The sequence below is a fragment of the Anas acuta genome, chromosome 1 (assembly GCF_963932015.1).
Source record: "Anas acuta chromosome 1, bAnaAcu1.1, whole genome shotgun sequence".
In the NCBI taxonomy this organism is placed as follows: domain Eukaryota; kingdom Metazoa; phylum Chordata; class Aves; order Anseriformes; family Anatidae; genus Anas; species Anas acuta.
Genome location: NC_088979.1, coordinates 97,683,667 through 97,701,681, shown reverse-complemented (window position 1 = coordinate 97,701,681; position 18,015 = coordinate 97,683,667).

Sequence of the window (18,015 nt, the reverse complement as noted above, 5' to 3'; positions counted from 1 at the left end):
AAGAAGATGGCAGCCCATAATTTGGACAGGTACACTCTTTGCTGGGTTAAAAACTGGCTTGACATCCAGGCCCAGAGAATGCTGGTGAATGGAGTAAAATCCAGCTGGCAACCAGTCACCAGTGGTGTTTCCCAGAGGTCCATGTTGGGGCCCATCCTCTTTAATATCTTTATTAATGATTGGCATGAGGGAATTGAGTGGACCCTCAGTAAGTTTGCAGATGACACCAAACTGGAGGGAAGTGTCTATCTGCCAGAGGGTAGGGTGGCCCTGCAGAGGAACCTGGACAGGATGGGTTGATGGGCAGAGGTCCTGCACTTTGGCCACAACAAGCCCATGCAACTCTACAGGTTTGGGGCAGAGTGATTAGAAAGCTGGGCAGAGGAAAAGGATCCGGGGATACTGATTGATGTTCACCTGAACATGAGCTGTCAGCGTGCCCAGGTAGCCAAGAAGGCCAATGGCATTCTGGCTTTTATCAGGAAAAGTGTAACCAGCAGGATTGGGGAGGTGATCATCCCCCTGTACTCTGCTCTGGTGAGGCCGTACGTTGAGTACTGTGTTTTGTGCCCCTCACTAGAAGAAGGACACATATCCAGAGAAGTAGTACTATTAGTAGTACTATTAGAAGTAGTACTGCTATTAGAATACTAGAATAGTACTATTAGAATAATCCAAAAGTAGTACTACTATTAGAAGTAGCACTATTTCCAGGGAAATAGTAAATTATCACATAATTTTAAATTCTATCAGAAATGTCTCATGCTTTGGAGAAAACAGGTAAAACAGTTAATTCACAGATTATGTTAGCCTTTTATTTTCTTTTTAATTAATTACCTTTATTTTTATTTATTTATTTTTTGACCATGCTTTCCAAATCTCCTCTTATCTTCTCTAGGTAGTAGTAGAGCAAAAAACCCAGATTGATACATCTCATCTGATCTTAAAAATACCTCATTAATGAGGTTTGTAAGTCTGTGTATACTGCAAGCTAAAGTGTGGACTCCATGCTTTGAAAGATTTTGAGGGTAAAATGGTCTTATCTAACAGCAGCACACATACAAATGACAAAAATCACATAGCTGTATCAGAAAGGAATTTGCTACATATGACCAATCCTTGGGTTTTGAGTTGTCTATCGTCTTTTAATATTACAAAGTCACTGTGACTTAGATCACATAGACATCACATTCTGTCTACTGCACAGAGCTGCCAATTATCCATGGTACTTTCAGATTCAGATATGATCCTTCAGTTGTGAGGAATTTCCTATGTGTGTTGTCTATTTGAAAATCAAAATATGCAATTTGCACATCTCAAATACTCTGTTGTACTTTGTAACTCCAGAAGATTATTTATAACTTTTATACTGTATTTTACTTAATTGGCAGCCCAAGAACTTTTACTTCCACACTTCTCCAAGATTTTTTAATATTTAAATACACTAGCCTTTATGTTTATATTTATGGGGAGTGATTTCTCTTTTATTTATTTATTTTTAAAGTAATTGCATTATAAGCTGTCATGAAAGTCAGAAATATTTCTCTGTGAAGAGTTTCCTTTTTATAGTCTTATCCTAGTACAGCTTTATACCTGATTATAGAAGCTACATCAAGTCTGAAGAATGTACTGCAGAATTCTATAAAGAATTATCAGTCTGCCATCAGCTGTGGTTTTTATTTCAAACTTTAAATATTATCAGCCTCATATGGAGAATCAAATTTACTGATCAGTGCAATCAGTCTTTGTTACCCATTCACTCTTTCTAATCCTCTTCAATATTGCTTTCAGAGATGTAGAAACGAATTAGCAACTTGTTTCTGGGACGTACAGGAACTGCAGAAGAAAGATGAAAAGTCTACATGTATGTCACATAAAACTTTTTCTAATTGCATAGCTCAGTGGTTAGCTTAACATCATTCCATTAATATACCCAAGAAATAAGGTATCCCAGTTATATTTTAATGGTCAGATGTTACACTTTAGGAAGCCACCTATATTTTTGTGCTATTGATATTAATAGAAAATTAATTCTTGGACATTTTACCAAAATGATGAGTCGTATTTTCACAGTTTATTATTGAACTTGTTGGAACTGGTTCTAAGAATCTGAATGTTAAAATTACTCTCATCTAATCAAGAAATAGAACGAACAACAATGACTCATGCATAATTTTTAACCTCACATTTCTGATGGTCACAATACACCTCTCAAATTTACCAAAATTTATTTGCACAACATATTTGACAAATAATTTCAACAGTATGTACCCTGCAGAAACCCAGTTGCCTACACATTAGCCATTTACAGTCAAAAGCAGTGCTAAAAGTACCTCTTAAAATTATTAATTATGAGATATTTTCCTAGTTCTTCCAGTTCTTTAATAATGATGATTACTTCCTCCATAATTTAAGTGCAACCAGACACCACAGTGATGAGCTACATTGGGTATATACATAAGAAGGGTGTAAGGGTGTTTTCTTCCAGTTAATAATATTTTTAAACAGTTTCTTCATTGTATCCCTATAGCTGAATTACTGGCAAGGACAAGTAATAAACACTGTAGTGCTTTTCACTGCTGGTCTATATTTTGGCTGTCTATCATTTTTAAATGTATAGCTCAGGCCACCATCAATTCAAGCTGTAGTTACTACTTCAGGAAGAACATTTGCCACAAACATCAAAAATCAAGGGAAATTGGGTAAATTTGTTTCCATCAGACTATCAGAAAGAGGCAGAATTTACTTCTCCCTTAGTTTGATTTCTAAATGTAAACCAGGAGGCCTCTGCATGCATTCTTATCAGTTAAAGAAAAGTTTTTTACTCGGTGTCTGTGTTTTCTGGAACTTCTTTCTTCTCTCCACATACACAGGATGCAGAGAGAGATGGTTGTATATTATTTTCATTATATCTATCTACACAGAGATTTTTCTTCTCCTATGAGCTTTCTGGAAGCTGTCAGTGCTTAGTGTTAGTGGCATTCCCAATACTTGTTTGCCATTTAAAAATATATTAATTTAACTGTAGTTGTTATCAAGAATGAAGATAAAGCTCAGATGACACTTGATATACTTTATTCCCACAGAAGCCGTGTATCATCAGTTTGAGGTCAAACTCCAAGTTAGAGGTGTTTCATTAAAATTTAACCTGCAGCTCTAAACTCTCTCATATGAACAGGCAGGCTAGTCAAGCAGATCACCAGGGGAGTGACTTGGAGACAGTTAAATCATTGACCTGTTACCTCAGGATGACTTTGTTAGTAAAACATTGGCTTTCCTAGTGAAAAAAAACAGAGGACAGTCTGAGGGGTGTAAGGAGGAATGCTAATGTAATTTTTGTATCTGTCAAATGAGTAACTGCAACTCTCTTAATTTTGTGTATCAAATACATAGTATACAGCAATACACCAAGGACACATAACCTATCTAAAAACTGTAACAACTCATAACTTTAATGAAAACATCAGTTCACTGTAAGGATTACAGAGATTAAAGATGTCATCCAGGTACAATTGAAACTGCCTTTCTGTTTTTGTAGCCAGGAGTCTACAACCCTCACCTTGATGACCAGCTTGAATGTTGATTTTTTGCAGCTTTTCAACTGCAGGACTATCGTACTTGTGCACTGTCATGCTCAGGTCACATCTGATCCCGACTACAGATTTCCATTGTAACATACCATGCTTCTTTGGCAAGATAATATAATTTTGTAGTTTATGTGTAAACACTGGCTTTGTTGGCCACCAATAGCCAATTGGCACTTTTACTCCCTTTTCTTCTCTCTCCTCTGATTATTTAATGACTCAGTTAAGTAAATTTTTATTTCCATTCAACAAAACTGAGATTTCTTGATATTGTTCATAGCCATTAATGTTAGATGCCAGAGAGTTATCATACCAGAGAGTTATCATACCAGAGGTTTACTAATCCAGTATTATTCAGGCAAGCTATTCTACATTAAAAATGGACACTTGGGCAAGCCATCTCTGTAGCAGTGTCACTCACCCTGTAGTCTGCAGGTGGATGGTGGTCTACCAGAGTACAGCCTGGGAATGGGTTGTTGTTGTCCTGCTCTCAATAAGTCTGATTCATTAGAAACAGGTCTGACTGCATCATGGATCTATGGATGTAAACCCATGGATCACATTCACTGTTGCACTGTGTTAGTGTTTTAGATTAGAATGTTTCTAACACTACATAATCATTTTGTTAAAAAAAAATATATATATCAACTTGTTTATACTAGCAGTGTGATTCTCATGACTTCTGTCAGCCATTCAAACATAGTAGTCTATTAATTTTTTGATAGCTGAACAACCCAGTTCTCTAGACAATAGTGCGTGTAGCACTGCTACATCTTTTGCTTCATTGATCTCTAAATGTTAAAGAAACCTTACCAGTTGCAAGTATTAATACTGCAGCTGTAATCTACCATATCTCTTTCTATATATCAAAATTTGCACAGTTTTTGTGTGGCTCTACTGATATAGGTTTGTCTTCTATTTACTCACAAAACTCACAGTTCTTTCATTGTGTGAATATGTACCTAGGAAATGTTGTGACAAAGGATGGATTGCATCACCACAACTATGATGCAAGCAGGAAATCCACTGCATGGGATGTCAGGAATAAGCAGAAAAAAAGAAATAAAAATGAATACCAGCCTACAACTTCTTAGAAATGTGACTTTATAACAGGGCATTCTGATACAAGCACAGATTGCTACAGCTGACAAATAGACAAATAGCTCTTGTGATCACGTTACAAATTTTTTTTTTTTTTTTTTTTTTCCACATCATTTGCAGGGAGAAAATCAGTTTGAGGCTGAGGAAGGTTACCTAAAGTTTCAAGTGCCCTTTGGTTGTGTAAGAGCTCTTCCTCCTATCCTCCTAAGAAGGAAAGCATTGAAATGTTAGAACAAAGAGAAGAATGAAGTGTAGGTGTGTGTGAGAACTGCTTGTTTGTTTGCTTTGTTTTCTTTAGAAATGAATCTCTAGAAAGACTTCCCTGCAACCTTTTCATAAAAATAAGATAACAGTTCCTTTTCATTTCTGTGTTTCTGTTACAATACCTTAACAATATTCATAAGGGAATTGAGTTGCTGTTCCCAGCAGTAGAACATGGCATAAAAGAGCATAATAGTCATCAACTTTTCAAATTGTGAATGACCACACAAGCTCCAACAATGATCTTATGAGTCACTTACTTTAAGGTTCCCTGGAGAAAACAAGTGGTTTGCTACTTTATTGCACTAATTAAACTATAAATGTCTGTGTCCTTATGGCTGGGTGGGCTGCCAAGATTCAGTGCTCTTCTTTTGTTAGCTACCTGACCTGCCATTGATGTCAGCCACAGGAATTAGCCTGCCAACAAAATCATAGGGCCAGGGATAACCTGCCAGACATGCACAGTGCTTCCACTCTTCTGTTTGTCTGGAACAAGAAGAAAGATCATTAAAATGTTGCCATGCATTTAATGATAAGTGTCTGCTACCACTGCAAATATCACAAACCTTCACATTTAACTCTAATTAATTCTATACTATAAAATATAACACTATAATTCTCCTCGCTTTGTTGCTTTCCTTACATAAAATCAGTTCTCATGCTAACAGTCTCCCACCTTTCAGTGTTTTGTTCATTATAAACTTACAGTTTCTTTACATTGTCAAGCAGTAAGGATGCCTTTTTTTTTTTTTTTACAACTTTACATTGAACCTCTCATATCTTTCAAAATTGAGCTCATATTGTTACTATCTGCCTTTCATGCTCTGCTAGATGCTCAGCTGATTTATTAGGAGCCAGTAGTCCTAAGTGCTTCACTCAAAGAGCTGTACCTTTCTGTTGACTGAATCTGCAATGATGCTTTACTCTAGCGTTCATAGCATCAGAGGGACTATCCGCCTGTAGATGAGTGGTAAGTAACTGTGACAAAACACTTCTTAAACTGTGATAATTTTTGAAGAGTGCAAGCAGGCCGTATGGATATACTTGGCTCACTGAAGCTCTCGAAATGCCTAGTTTTGTGTAGTCCACTGCAAGGAGTTAAGCAGCTCAATTCCTTTCAATCACCTCTTGAGATAACAAAACCCATACTAAACTCTGTGAACTGTACTCTGTTACAATTCTGCTAGGTATATTGATCTTTGGCTTCATATAGAAATTTCTCATTTAGTTGTACAAAATAAAACTCTTTTTTTCAGTAAAAATGAAACATTTTTAAAAATCAATAAATATTTTTTCTCACTTTATCTGACACTGTAGGTTACAGAAGTTCACATAGATTCCTTACAAGGAATTTTCACAAAGCCGTTTTCTTTGTGAAGATAAATAATCTAAGTCTTCACAATCTCATAACATAAAGGACTGACTGAAAAAGATCTACATCTTTTAAATAGATGCAGCTATATTATAATCTTTTCACATTCTAGTACTGACATTAAGAAGATTATGAGTCTTTCAATAAGACAGCATCTAAATTGAAATGTCATAGAATCACAGAATCATTGAATGGCCTGGGTTGTAAGGAATCTAAAAATCTGTAAGGAATCTCAAAAATTATCTAATTCCAACCCCTCTGCCATACACAGGAACCCTGGATCAGGTTGCTCAGGGCTTCATCTAACCTGGGCTTGAACACCTCCAGGGATGGGGCATTCACCACATCTCTGGGCAACCTGTTCCAGTGCCTCATCACCCTCTGAGTGAAAAATACCCTCTTCGCCTCTAATCTAAATCTCCCCTTTTAGTTTGAACCATTCCCCCTCATCATGTCAATATCTGATTGAACAAATAATTCTCCCCATTTTTGTGTAAGTCCTCTTCACGTACTGAAAGGCTACAGTGAGGTCACCCTGAGGCCTTCTCTTCTGTAGGCTGAACATCCCCAGCTGTCTCAGCCTATCTTCATAGAAGTGCTCCAGCCCTTGACCATCTTTGCGGCCCTCCTCTGGACCTGCTCTAACAGGTCCACATCCTTCTTGTGCTGGGGGCTCCAAACCTGGATGCAGTACTCCAGCTGGGGCCTCATAAGGGCAGAGCAGAGAGGGAAAATACCCTCTCTCCCCTGCTGGCTACACCTCTGCTGATGTAGCCCAGGATGCAGTTGGCCTTCTGGGCTGCAAGTGCACATTGCTGGCTCATGTCAAGGTTTTAATCCACCAGAACCCCCAAGTCCTTCTAGGTAATCAAAGGTAATCAAGGATCAATTACACTTTGGGAGTTCACTTGATAAACGTGCTTACTCTCATTGACAATCATGTTTCTAAACATTTTTCTTCCAGATTATCAAAGAAAAAAGTGCTTTTCTTTGTACTGATTTCAGAGAATGTGCTACTACAATAAAGAACACCTCATTAAAGAGAAAGAATAGAGAGAAACAAACAAACAAAACCAAAAAAAACAACAGAACAAATCATTTTAATCCTTGAATTGCATATAGACCCTGTCTTTGACAACTAGTAGACTCTGGCCAGGTATAAATGACTAAGAAATATCCCTGTGTGAGTTCCATCCATGTTACGACTTAGTTCCACAAATCTTCTGGATAATGACAGCGAAAAAATCCTCTGCATATTGGTAAAAAGGGATTAGAAGCAAAATGCCTGAACTTTCTGGAACTTTTTTTGGACCTACTCTTTGCAAAAAAAAATTGGTAACTTAATTTGCCATCATTTCACTATGAGTACAAATGACATCCCTTTCTTTAGCCAATCATAGAGAATGCTTACCTTTTTACATTAGATTCAGGCTTCTTTTTCCCAAGGAAAATCCTTCTCACAGATGGCTGGATCTTTCTAGGCTTTATAGAGGCTGGTTGGTGATATACTTAATTGAGCATGGTCCCATACTTAACAGTTGTTGCTCTGTGTCTGTAAACTTTACATGCTTTAGACTCAGTACAGACTCAGAATCAACAAACATAATGAGAAACTAGAAAAAAATGAAACATCTATTATTTCAATATAATTTTTCATCTGTAGCCATGAATATGCAGAAACCATGGTACCATTTTAAACTCTGGTCATCCAATAAGTACCAAGCAAAACTACACTTACATTGCTAGAGGGCAAGACTTAGTGTAACATCATTCAGTGGAGGAATTAAATTTATATATGTGTAAATACAATTTTTAAAAAGTGACTTAGATCCCTTTCAGGATTTATTTATTTATTTATTTATTTATTTTTAATGTTCACAGTCTGAAGGAGGCTTTGAGCAACCCCGTGAAAGGTGTCTCTACTCATGGTTGGGTGGTTGAATGAGGTGATCTTTAAGGTTCCCTTCCTGATCCAAACCATTCTATGATTCTATTCCATGATATTTTTCTCTTCTCCTCCTCCTCCTTCTCCATCTCTTCCTCCTCCTGAAGGATTGCCTTCAACTGCTTTTTATAATTTATGCTTCTTATACTCTCTCAACTTGAATTCAAATATGTACAGTTTCCTGGCAGTTCTATTTTGCACAGGTTGCCAATGACTGAATGGCTGTTCTGGCATGCACGCCATGTGTAGACCAGTCAGGTAGACGTTTATACTGTTTTCCTCAAAAACTCTTTATTAATTCAAACTCTAGAAACCTTGGCAACAGCTTTCACCACTCTAGATTTACCAAGTGGAAGAAACATATTGAAGGTTTGTGATTTTTGATTTTTGTGATATCTTTCTGGAAATGTAGCAAGATTCTTTTCCTATGGATAGCTATCTGTAGCATAGCATGGAATAGTCTATGCAAAGCAATACTTCAGCAGCTCCCAAATATTTCGTATCAGTTTTCACTATTTTTCAGGCCATGAACATTCATTCTGAAGACAGGAATTGAAAACAGTACAAAAGTAAATGAGCTACAGCCTGCAGACCTCCATTTGCTAGCTACTAAGATACAAATTTTCTTCAGAAGCAGTGCCTTTAGCTTATTCAAAATACTCCTGACCATACTATCTTTCCTCTCTAAAGAGTCATGTTGATACGTGTGGAATTTCTGAAAAGTCGTGCTTCGATACTCCTTTCTCAAATATTATATGTATATCTTCCTTTCAGTGGCCTAAAGGAGTTATGAATTGATAAAAAGCTGAAAATCTCAGGAAACAAACAAACAAACAACTAATCAAACCAGACGATATTTGCTTATTGGCACTTCTGGTTTTGTTAAATGCAAATCATAATTTCTAACTGACTCTCTTTTTGCTAGGATCATGAAAAATATGTCAGATTTTTTTTCCAAAGTTTTCCTCATGATATACTCTGATTCAGCAATGCAAAGTCAAAATTATTTATTTCTTTTGACATTTTCATGGCTTATTTGCTGGCTGTTATTGTACTGAGGAAACTAAAAGGAGCACAAGGGAAGAAATTAGAATTAGTATAGCTCTTTATTACCAATAAAGATTTGCCATAAATTTGCAATTCTAACATAAATGACATCATAAATCAGAATTATATTGTTATTGAATTAGGATGATGTGAACTAGCATGGGCATATGAATTAGGAATTGTGGGAAAAAAATAATGGAAAAAGAAGAATGCAGAGTATCAACACTCCAACACCTAGGTTATGTGTTGAAAATTGGAACAGTTGAAAATTACATATGTATAGACATTAAAATGTTCTCTCAGTTTATGCTGGGGATCCTAGCTATGCCCAGGTTTCTGCAGCATTGTGCACACAGGCTCTAGACAAGTGAGGAGCTGAGCTGTAGTTGTGGCTGAACATAATTCTCTTAGAACAAAATTTACCCCTAGGCAGCTCAACATAAACTAATCTGTGTGCCACACAAGCAGTCTATTAATCTCCAAGTTACAAGAGTTTCACTTTGATTTCTAAGGATGAATTTTATGGTTATTTCCACAATAACAAAAGGGAGGGGAAAACCTATAACACAGCCAGAGGAGAAAAGCAAACAAACTTTTTGTAATAGTTATTTTGCTTTGAAAAAAAACAAAACAAAACAAAAACAAAATATACATTCCATGTATTGCCAAAGGTTGAAAATATTTCTGTTTAGTTACCCTTTTTCTTCTCAGTAAGAACTATTTAATTGCAGTTAGGACCTGTCAAGAGGAAACTATTCTAATTCAGGAAAGTATTTAACTTATATTATGTATATAACTACATACCTAAGGTACTTTTCTCAACAGGGATATAAGATTTAACCATAGTCTTAAGTGTTTCCTCAGTTGTGTCTGAAAGGTTCGGTCACACAGCATGTGCTGAATTGAGAGATTGTATTATCAGAAAGCAGCCTATAGGCTCCAGTATTCTTTATATAATCCTTTAAAAGCAATTCCTGTTGGTGTAGTATAGAAATACCAGATTTGATTTTTTTTTCTTTATATTTTTTTTCTCTCCTTCCTGTTCAGAGCTGTTTTGCTCTATGGAACAACACAAGCATCAGTAAGGTCATATGCTTATTAAATGAGAAACGTAGTTCCTAGTCTTTGTACTAAAATGTCAATGAGTATCTTGTAAACCTGTCTTCATGAAAAAAAAATAAAAGGTACTTCAAGAGAAAGAGAAGCTACTATGTTTAATTTAAATATATACATATAAATTAATTATTTTAATAAGATTTATTATTAAAATTGTTTTGTTATAACATTGTTTCTTTATGCTGGAAGACTCTCTAAAAGCAGTAAAAATGTATTATACCCAGATGACCCAGAAAGCTACTATGGATTTCAAAATCCAATAGGATAAAAATACAACAAATTTATCCTGTTCTATATTAGAATCCAAATCAACCACAATGTATAAATTTGCATTCACCCTTTATAAAAAAATCATTAGAAGAACAATAATGAAAGACATGAGTTCTTAAAGTCATTGTTATGCAAGCTGAAAACTATTTCTACAAAAGGGTTCTGTGATTTTGTTAATCTATGTGACCATAGATTATTAACAAAATAGCCCAATCTAAACACACTTGATATCTGTAGTGTTCTGCAGAGGAAATAATTATGAATTGTTGCAAAATATAATTTCTCTGAAACAGACAGCATCCAAGCCAATTTTACAAGCAACAGCTGTGAAAAAAAAAAAAAAAAAAAAAAAAGAATGGCAAAATAGTTCAGAAACGAAGAAATGTTCCCCAATAATATAGTTGGGGAATAGATGTTCTAGAATATTGCCTTGTCTTCCAGAGTAAATATTTGGTTTCAATGCAGACAAATAAATATCGTGTGCTTGTCTCACTGTTTTAAGTACAGAACTGCTAAATCTGTGACAATGTACATTAAAAGTTCTTTCCCAGCATTTTCAATATATAACCAAGATGATTTAGTAAAAATAAAAAGTAGATGAAATCCATATGTAAAAGGGTAAGGGACAGTGTTTTATTTTGCAATCACTATTGCTAATCCCCACCATTTAAGTATACGATTTAACAAGTATAATGAGTTTATGCACCTTTCTATTTTTCCATGTTTTGAAGTCCCTAGAAATATCAAATCAGTTACTGTATTTTTCTGTAGGAGAAAAAACAACACAAAAACTAAAATATTTTTTGTTTTAATAAGATGGCTAGGAGTTGTAGTCACAGTCTAGGTGTCATGAAAACAAAGGATTAAAAGATTTTCTGCTACAAGGACACTAGTACTTCTACTATAAAACTTTCTGATCTACAATACAACAAAAGAGATGTATATAAACTGGAATAAACAGGATAAGAAACATATATATTTTATTGAATAAGGCTGAAATCTTTATGTATATTCACTTGATTCAAGATGCAGAGTTTCAAGGAAAACAAATGAACAAAGAAAAACCATACAGCCAAGACTCACAGTCCCTAGTCCCACAAACAGCTTGCTACATTACAGAACACTTAAGGGGTAGCGTTAACTGAAAGGGGTAAAAATCATTTAAAAATACTCCTCACTTTTTTGAAGTATTGAGAAGGCTTACAAAAATGTGTAAAAGCAAATTGTGTTTAGCTCACATAATGATGTATTCTTTCCACATACTTCCTCCAAAGGACATTTACCAAACATATGCTTAGATGTTTTGTAAATCTCATTACTTACTGTACTACCACTTAGAGTTTATGTGACACTTCCTCCCAGATTTCATTCAATTGAATAGACATGTCCAATGCTTGTGCAATGTGGTGAAGTTGCTATTAATGGTTCTCAGATTTACAGATATGAATATGCCAGTTTAAGATTTGCTCAAGCTTGGAGATGGTCTGTAACTAAAGGGTACATTTAACTTAAAAAAAATAAAAATAAAATTGTTAAAATACGGGATTTTTGGGAATTCCCATGTTTCAGGCTCACATGGGTCTGCTTGACCTGTCACATAGTAGGGGTGTGAGTAAGTGCATGCTTGGCTCAGAGGAGCAATCTTCTTAAGCACTGAAGGTGGCCAGCCTGCTCTGCTCCTTAATATTTGTGCCAGCATTCTCAGACATATATAAAAAATCACAGCCAGAGTCAATGTACAGATGAAAATGGTGGTTCAGAAATCAGGGCCTCCCAAACCACTACACTCAACAACACTGAAAGAAGTATTTGTTTTCCCTGTTTATTCTGACCACTGATAATGTGTACTACCTAAATGGAAAATGGCTTTATTTTCTGATTTTTTTCCCCAGTTCTCTGTGGATTATGCACGCTAAATACTGTTTCTTCGGGAAACCCACTTCCCATGTTTCCTTCCCAGTTCTCATTCTGTATACTGAATATGAATTCTTAATCTTGTCTTAATCTTTAAATTCTTACGCTTTTCATAATTTTGAGATCTCTTCTCAAAGAAGTGATTCTTTACATCTATTCCCAGGATTTTCACATCTTTCCCACACTGTTCTCTACTCAGTTTAGCTCAGCCTGGAGAGTTAGATTTCAGTTACAGTTCCACATTTATTCACCATTGATGAAAACTATAAACATCCGAGAGTTTAGGAAGTCTATTCATAAGTATTAAAGACTGAAAAAATTGTGTATATGCCTACATTTCTGAAGCATTCAGCAGCTAATTTAGAGGCTTATCATAGGCTTAATACAGAAGCTTTGCATTTCTAGAAAATAATCTGTTCCTTTTTGTTACCTCAGATGTTATTTTGGTACACAGATTTAAAACTGTGCTCATGGTGACTTGCAGGGGAAAAATAAAGGACCAAGTATAAGGAACTAACTTGCCTTTCTCACTTTGCTAGAATCCCTAACATCACTGTGAGATAGGAGGAGGAAATATTTATAGAGAAAATAGCTTTTGTTGTAATGTGGAGACAGAGACAAGGAAAGCAGCTTTGTTTCAATTAATTCTAAATCACATGAAGATGTTCAATAAAGCACGAGCCCTGAAGATCATTATTTATATAAAAATATTAACATAATCTGTCATGCTGCTTTCTGGTAGGTCATTGATAAATTACTCAGAAGGCTATTTATTCTTAGTGATACTCTTCTCAAATGCCTTCAAGGTAAAATACTTCTTGCTCAATACAGAAAGCTAGGAATAAAATGATTATGATATTGCACAGCTGACCAGAAAATATGTTTATCTAGGTTTTCTGTTCTCTCTGTGTTCACAAATGCTATGAGACATTGTTCTGCTAGACCTTTACAGCCTTTAAGTGTTCAGTTTGTTCAAATACTGATAGCGGTATAAAAAGAGTTTTCCTTACTGAAGTGATGAAAAAGCAAGCATACTGAATCTGCTTTTATGTAATTGCCTTGATGCTTTTAACTCACACAACACTGATTTCCTTTAGCTCCAGGCTTTTCTGAGGGTTCTCTAAGTATTATCTCTCACTTGTAGAAACAGGAATGAAAAGCTAGATTACTTGTTTACCCTGTGGTTGCTTCTGGGCTAGATAAGTGTCCCAGATTTTTCACTACAGCTTTCATCTTATTTATTTCTGCCATCCTTTCAGTCTTAGGAGATAATGGGGAACAAAGACTTCATAATCCAGTAAGTCTGTATTGGCTTTAATGGTGTTGTGTGAAAGATAAAAAGTCATCTCCTGAAGCAAGGATGATTCCAAGGGAAGAGAGCCTGTGCCATTCGAGGACAATTCTGCAATTCTCTATCAAAAACAAGATTGAGAATGACAACTTTTTGTTGTTGGTTACAGATGCATTAAATCCGACCATTTCCCGTTACTGAAGTATTAATGAAAAGGAAATAATCCTTTGTGGGGACAACACATTTAGGACCTTTGGCAAGGTCCCAGAAAGACTGTGATCATCACTACATTACATTTACACTCAGGTCTCCCATGCTGTGCATCTGTGTGGCACTGATGTGGCACAGTACAGACCAAATCTTACTGCCTGTTGTACCTTGGACTATGTTCTCTTCACCTCTGAGATAGTATACAGGTTTCCAGTGAAGTTGACACTGCTATTCTTTTACTTTGAATAGCCAATTAACCATTGCATTAGTGGCAGAAGTAACTTCTGTTCTTGTTAGAAGAGATCTCTCAATAATATAAAGACTTTTCCCAATCTTTTTGCACTAAATACATTCCATCTGGATGCAAATATTTTTTCCTTGTTCACCCAAGGTTCTGCAGGAGCTTTTTTTATTATCTGAAATGCAAGGATCCAGTCATACTATTAGCACATCACTGGGTTTAAAGAAGAGCAGGTGTCCATTTTTGCCTAAAACTTTTCTAAGGTTGTTAAATGTAAGTTATTGTAAGTAAGTATTGTGTAAACACAACCGTGACCCGAGGTCAAAATAACCTCAGAATGTATCAAGAGCCCAGAAAAACAAACAAACAAATAAATAAATATAATAATAATAATAAAATAATTTATATTTATATTGAACTACAGATAGTTAAATGTTGATCTTTTCTGATGCATATGTACAGGCAATTTAACACTGAAGAAAAGGAAGAAAAGGAATCAAAATGTAAATTTAAATTCTGATTACCTCTTTGTTAAAAATGCAATTTTAGGAAGATAAATAGTACTGCAAGTAGGAGTGAATTTGGTTGGCCAGTTACAAATAATTTACCAGGTAGGATATAAACTAGGTTCTAAAAGATGACAAACTGACTTGAATTGTCAGTTTGAGACTTGAAATTAAAAACTCATTTTACATTTCTGAATATTCTGAATAGTAAGAGATCTTGCAGAGAGACCTTCAAAGCATCTGAATGATGAAAGAATGTGCACTTTCTTTAAAAAAATGTCTGTTATGTGATTTGAGTTCTGTTATCTTTTTGATAGTCTATAAGACTTAAATACTTCTGAAAATTTTACTCATTACTTTTTAAGTGGAGATGATTCTCTGTAGCCAACATTATATATATATATAAATATATATTTTTTTGTTGTTGTGAAACAAGCCTTTTTAAATTCTTAAAACAAATTTGAAATAGAGGATCTATAAGGGTCTATAAGGGAAAAGAAGGTAAGGTAAGGTAAGGTAAGGAAGGAATGTATACTGTATAAAAATATTTTTCACACCATAAAAGGTTGAAAGGTTGGCTAAATCATTTATTCAACTTTACTAATCTCTTGATCTCTTGCATTAAGCATTCTTACAACCCCTTTTTTTTTTTTCTTTTTTTTTTTTCCCCTCCGTTTGTGAGGCTGAGAAAATCGTCAAAGTGTACTGACCTGAAAGTGTTTTTTCCTTTGTCTTAAGGTTTCACTCTATAGAATTATTGTGACCTAACATCTGTTTTCATAAACTAAATTGCTATGGAGCTTTCTCATGATGGAAATTTCAAATACACCAAAACAGAAAATATAAATGTGGATCAGAGTTCTGGATGAAATGATCAGGTACTTTTTGAATTCAACTTGGCAAATGAGAACTAAAAGTGTAGTAAAACAATATAGCAAATAGAGTAAAACTATATATAAAAGAAATATAGCAATCAGGGCATTCTTGACCTGTCCTGTAATTTAAGTGAGGAAAACGGATACTTGCTGACACTTGCGTAATACACGAAATTCTGCTCTCCGTCTATGTATTATTTAATTTATGTCAGTGGAAGGCCTTTGTCCAAAAGAATACCTATTGGTAAAGTAATTCAGTAGTAAGTGAATTAAGTTACAGAACTGAACACTAAACTACAAATATTACAGAATAGGGTATATCTTTTCTTTCATTGTCTCTAATTGTGTAAGAGTAGTAACCACAGACAGAAGAAGACAGCTCATAATTAAGGAGCACAGAATAACAGAATCACAAAATGGTTAAAATTTGAAGAGAACTCTTGAGATCATTGGGTCCAACTTCCCCTGCTGAAGAAGGGACACTTAGAGCAGCTTAAAGAAAACAGTTAAATAAACTATTAAATAGTCAAAGCTGTGACACAAAATTAAAAAACAAAAACAAAACAAAACAAAACAAAATTTAAAAAGACAAATTTTGTAGCTGTAAGAATAAACCAAAAATGTAGCAAATAAAGAAGGAAAGTCATTAAAATGAGTTCTTAAGCTTTATTTTAACCTGTATTCTGATATCCTGTATTAAATTCAAAACCAGATACAATCAAATTCACTGTTTTCTGTAACCTCTCCTCTAAAGAAAGTTCACTAAGAATGTCATATAGATGTCTGGGAGAAAGTGCACTTACATCTGCTAGAGAGAATCAGACAAATATGACTTCCTCTTTCAAACTTCCTTCTAATATCTCTTATGTAAACTCAGGTGTAAGGTCTAATACCACCTCTTAGTATTCAGCAAATAATTCACAACTGAATGCAAATTATGGCCAAATCTGATTCAATTCTGGTTTAATTACTCTGCTAAATCTTGGCCTTGCCTCAAACAAATTTTCAAAGGACCTGAGCTGAGTTCTGAGTATACCACCTTGCATGGCATAGGAGAACAGTCTAATACGTGTCTGCAAAGGATAAAGAATTTATGGTTTTGGATCTCACCCAAGCCAAATTTGGAAGTCATCACTGAAATTTTCTTTGAACCCTGCACTTAAAGTAAACCTGATGACATCCCAGGTGAATCAAAAACAGTGTAATAGCCTGTTTCTGTATCCTCTCGTGAACCCATACTTTTTCAGAATTTTAAATCCATGGTTCTAGAAAGCCAGGAATCTGGCTGTTAGATTAGAGGTCTAATTTTGCCATTTTTTTGAAAGTGAGGAGAGTAATGGAAGTCTAGATTAGAATCACTATTAAGTATATTAAAAAAATAGCAAGGCAACTAAGGATAGCAAAGTTTAATACAGTACAGTAGACTTTTTTCGAGTAGTCTGAGAAAACAATTTTCTCACTGGGCTGTATTCAGAGAATGTCTCCACAATGAGAATAATGTAGAAATGGGTCCATCAGAAAAATATTCTTGAGACTGCAGGCACACATATTATTCCATCTTCAGAGGATATTGACTTCTGCATTGAATTTGTCACATCTCCATCTCTACTGGTTGCTGAAGATCCTCTCTAACATCCTGGCTATTACAGCAGTGGCCAGTAACAGAAGCACTGTCAATTCCATAGAGAGGTTGTATAAAATTTCTTGATTTACAAGTGTATCTTGTAAGAACTAGTCAACAAACAATTTAAAGAGGTATCTTTATGATTATTTCATTTACAAATAGCACCACATTGAATTTGTAAATGTTAAATAAAGGGGGGAATTTCTTATTAGCTGTCAGCAGCATAATGCTCTTCAGTTCACTCTTTTTAAAGATGTGAAACACTACATAGGATTCTATATTTTCCACTCTATTTCAAGTTTAAAGCACCATGATTTTATTTCTTAAACCTGGGCTAGGATGCATGACAGTACTGTCGGTATTCTACTACACTGGTAAAGTGCCACACTATTGAGGGAGAAATATTCTTCTTGCATTTGGGTTGCCAAGGTTCTTCCATCACCTGAAATGCACAAAAACAAAACAAAGCAAACAAAACAAACACACAGCTTTCCTGTAAGCAGGGAAAAATTCAAGTGATATTGTACCAAGACTATATTTAGTAATTCAACGAGTCATAAAACTGCAATGAAAATTCATGCAGTTCATCATGTCTAACAGCAAAATGATGTTTAAATTGAGTGTCTAAGGGCAAGAATGTTGCCTTGTTTGCTTTGCA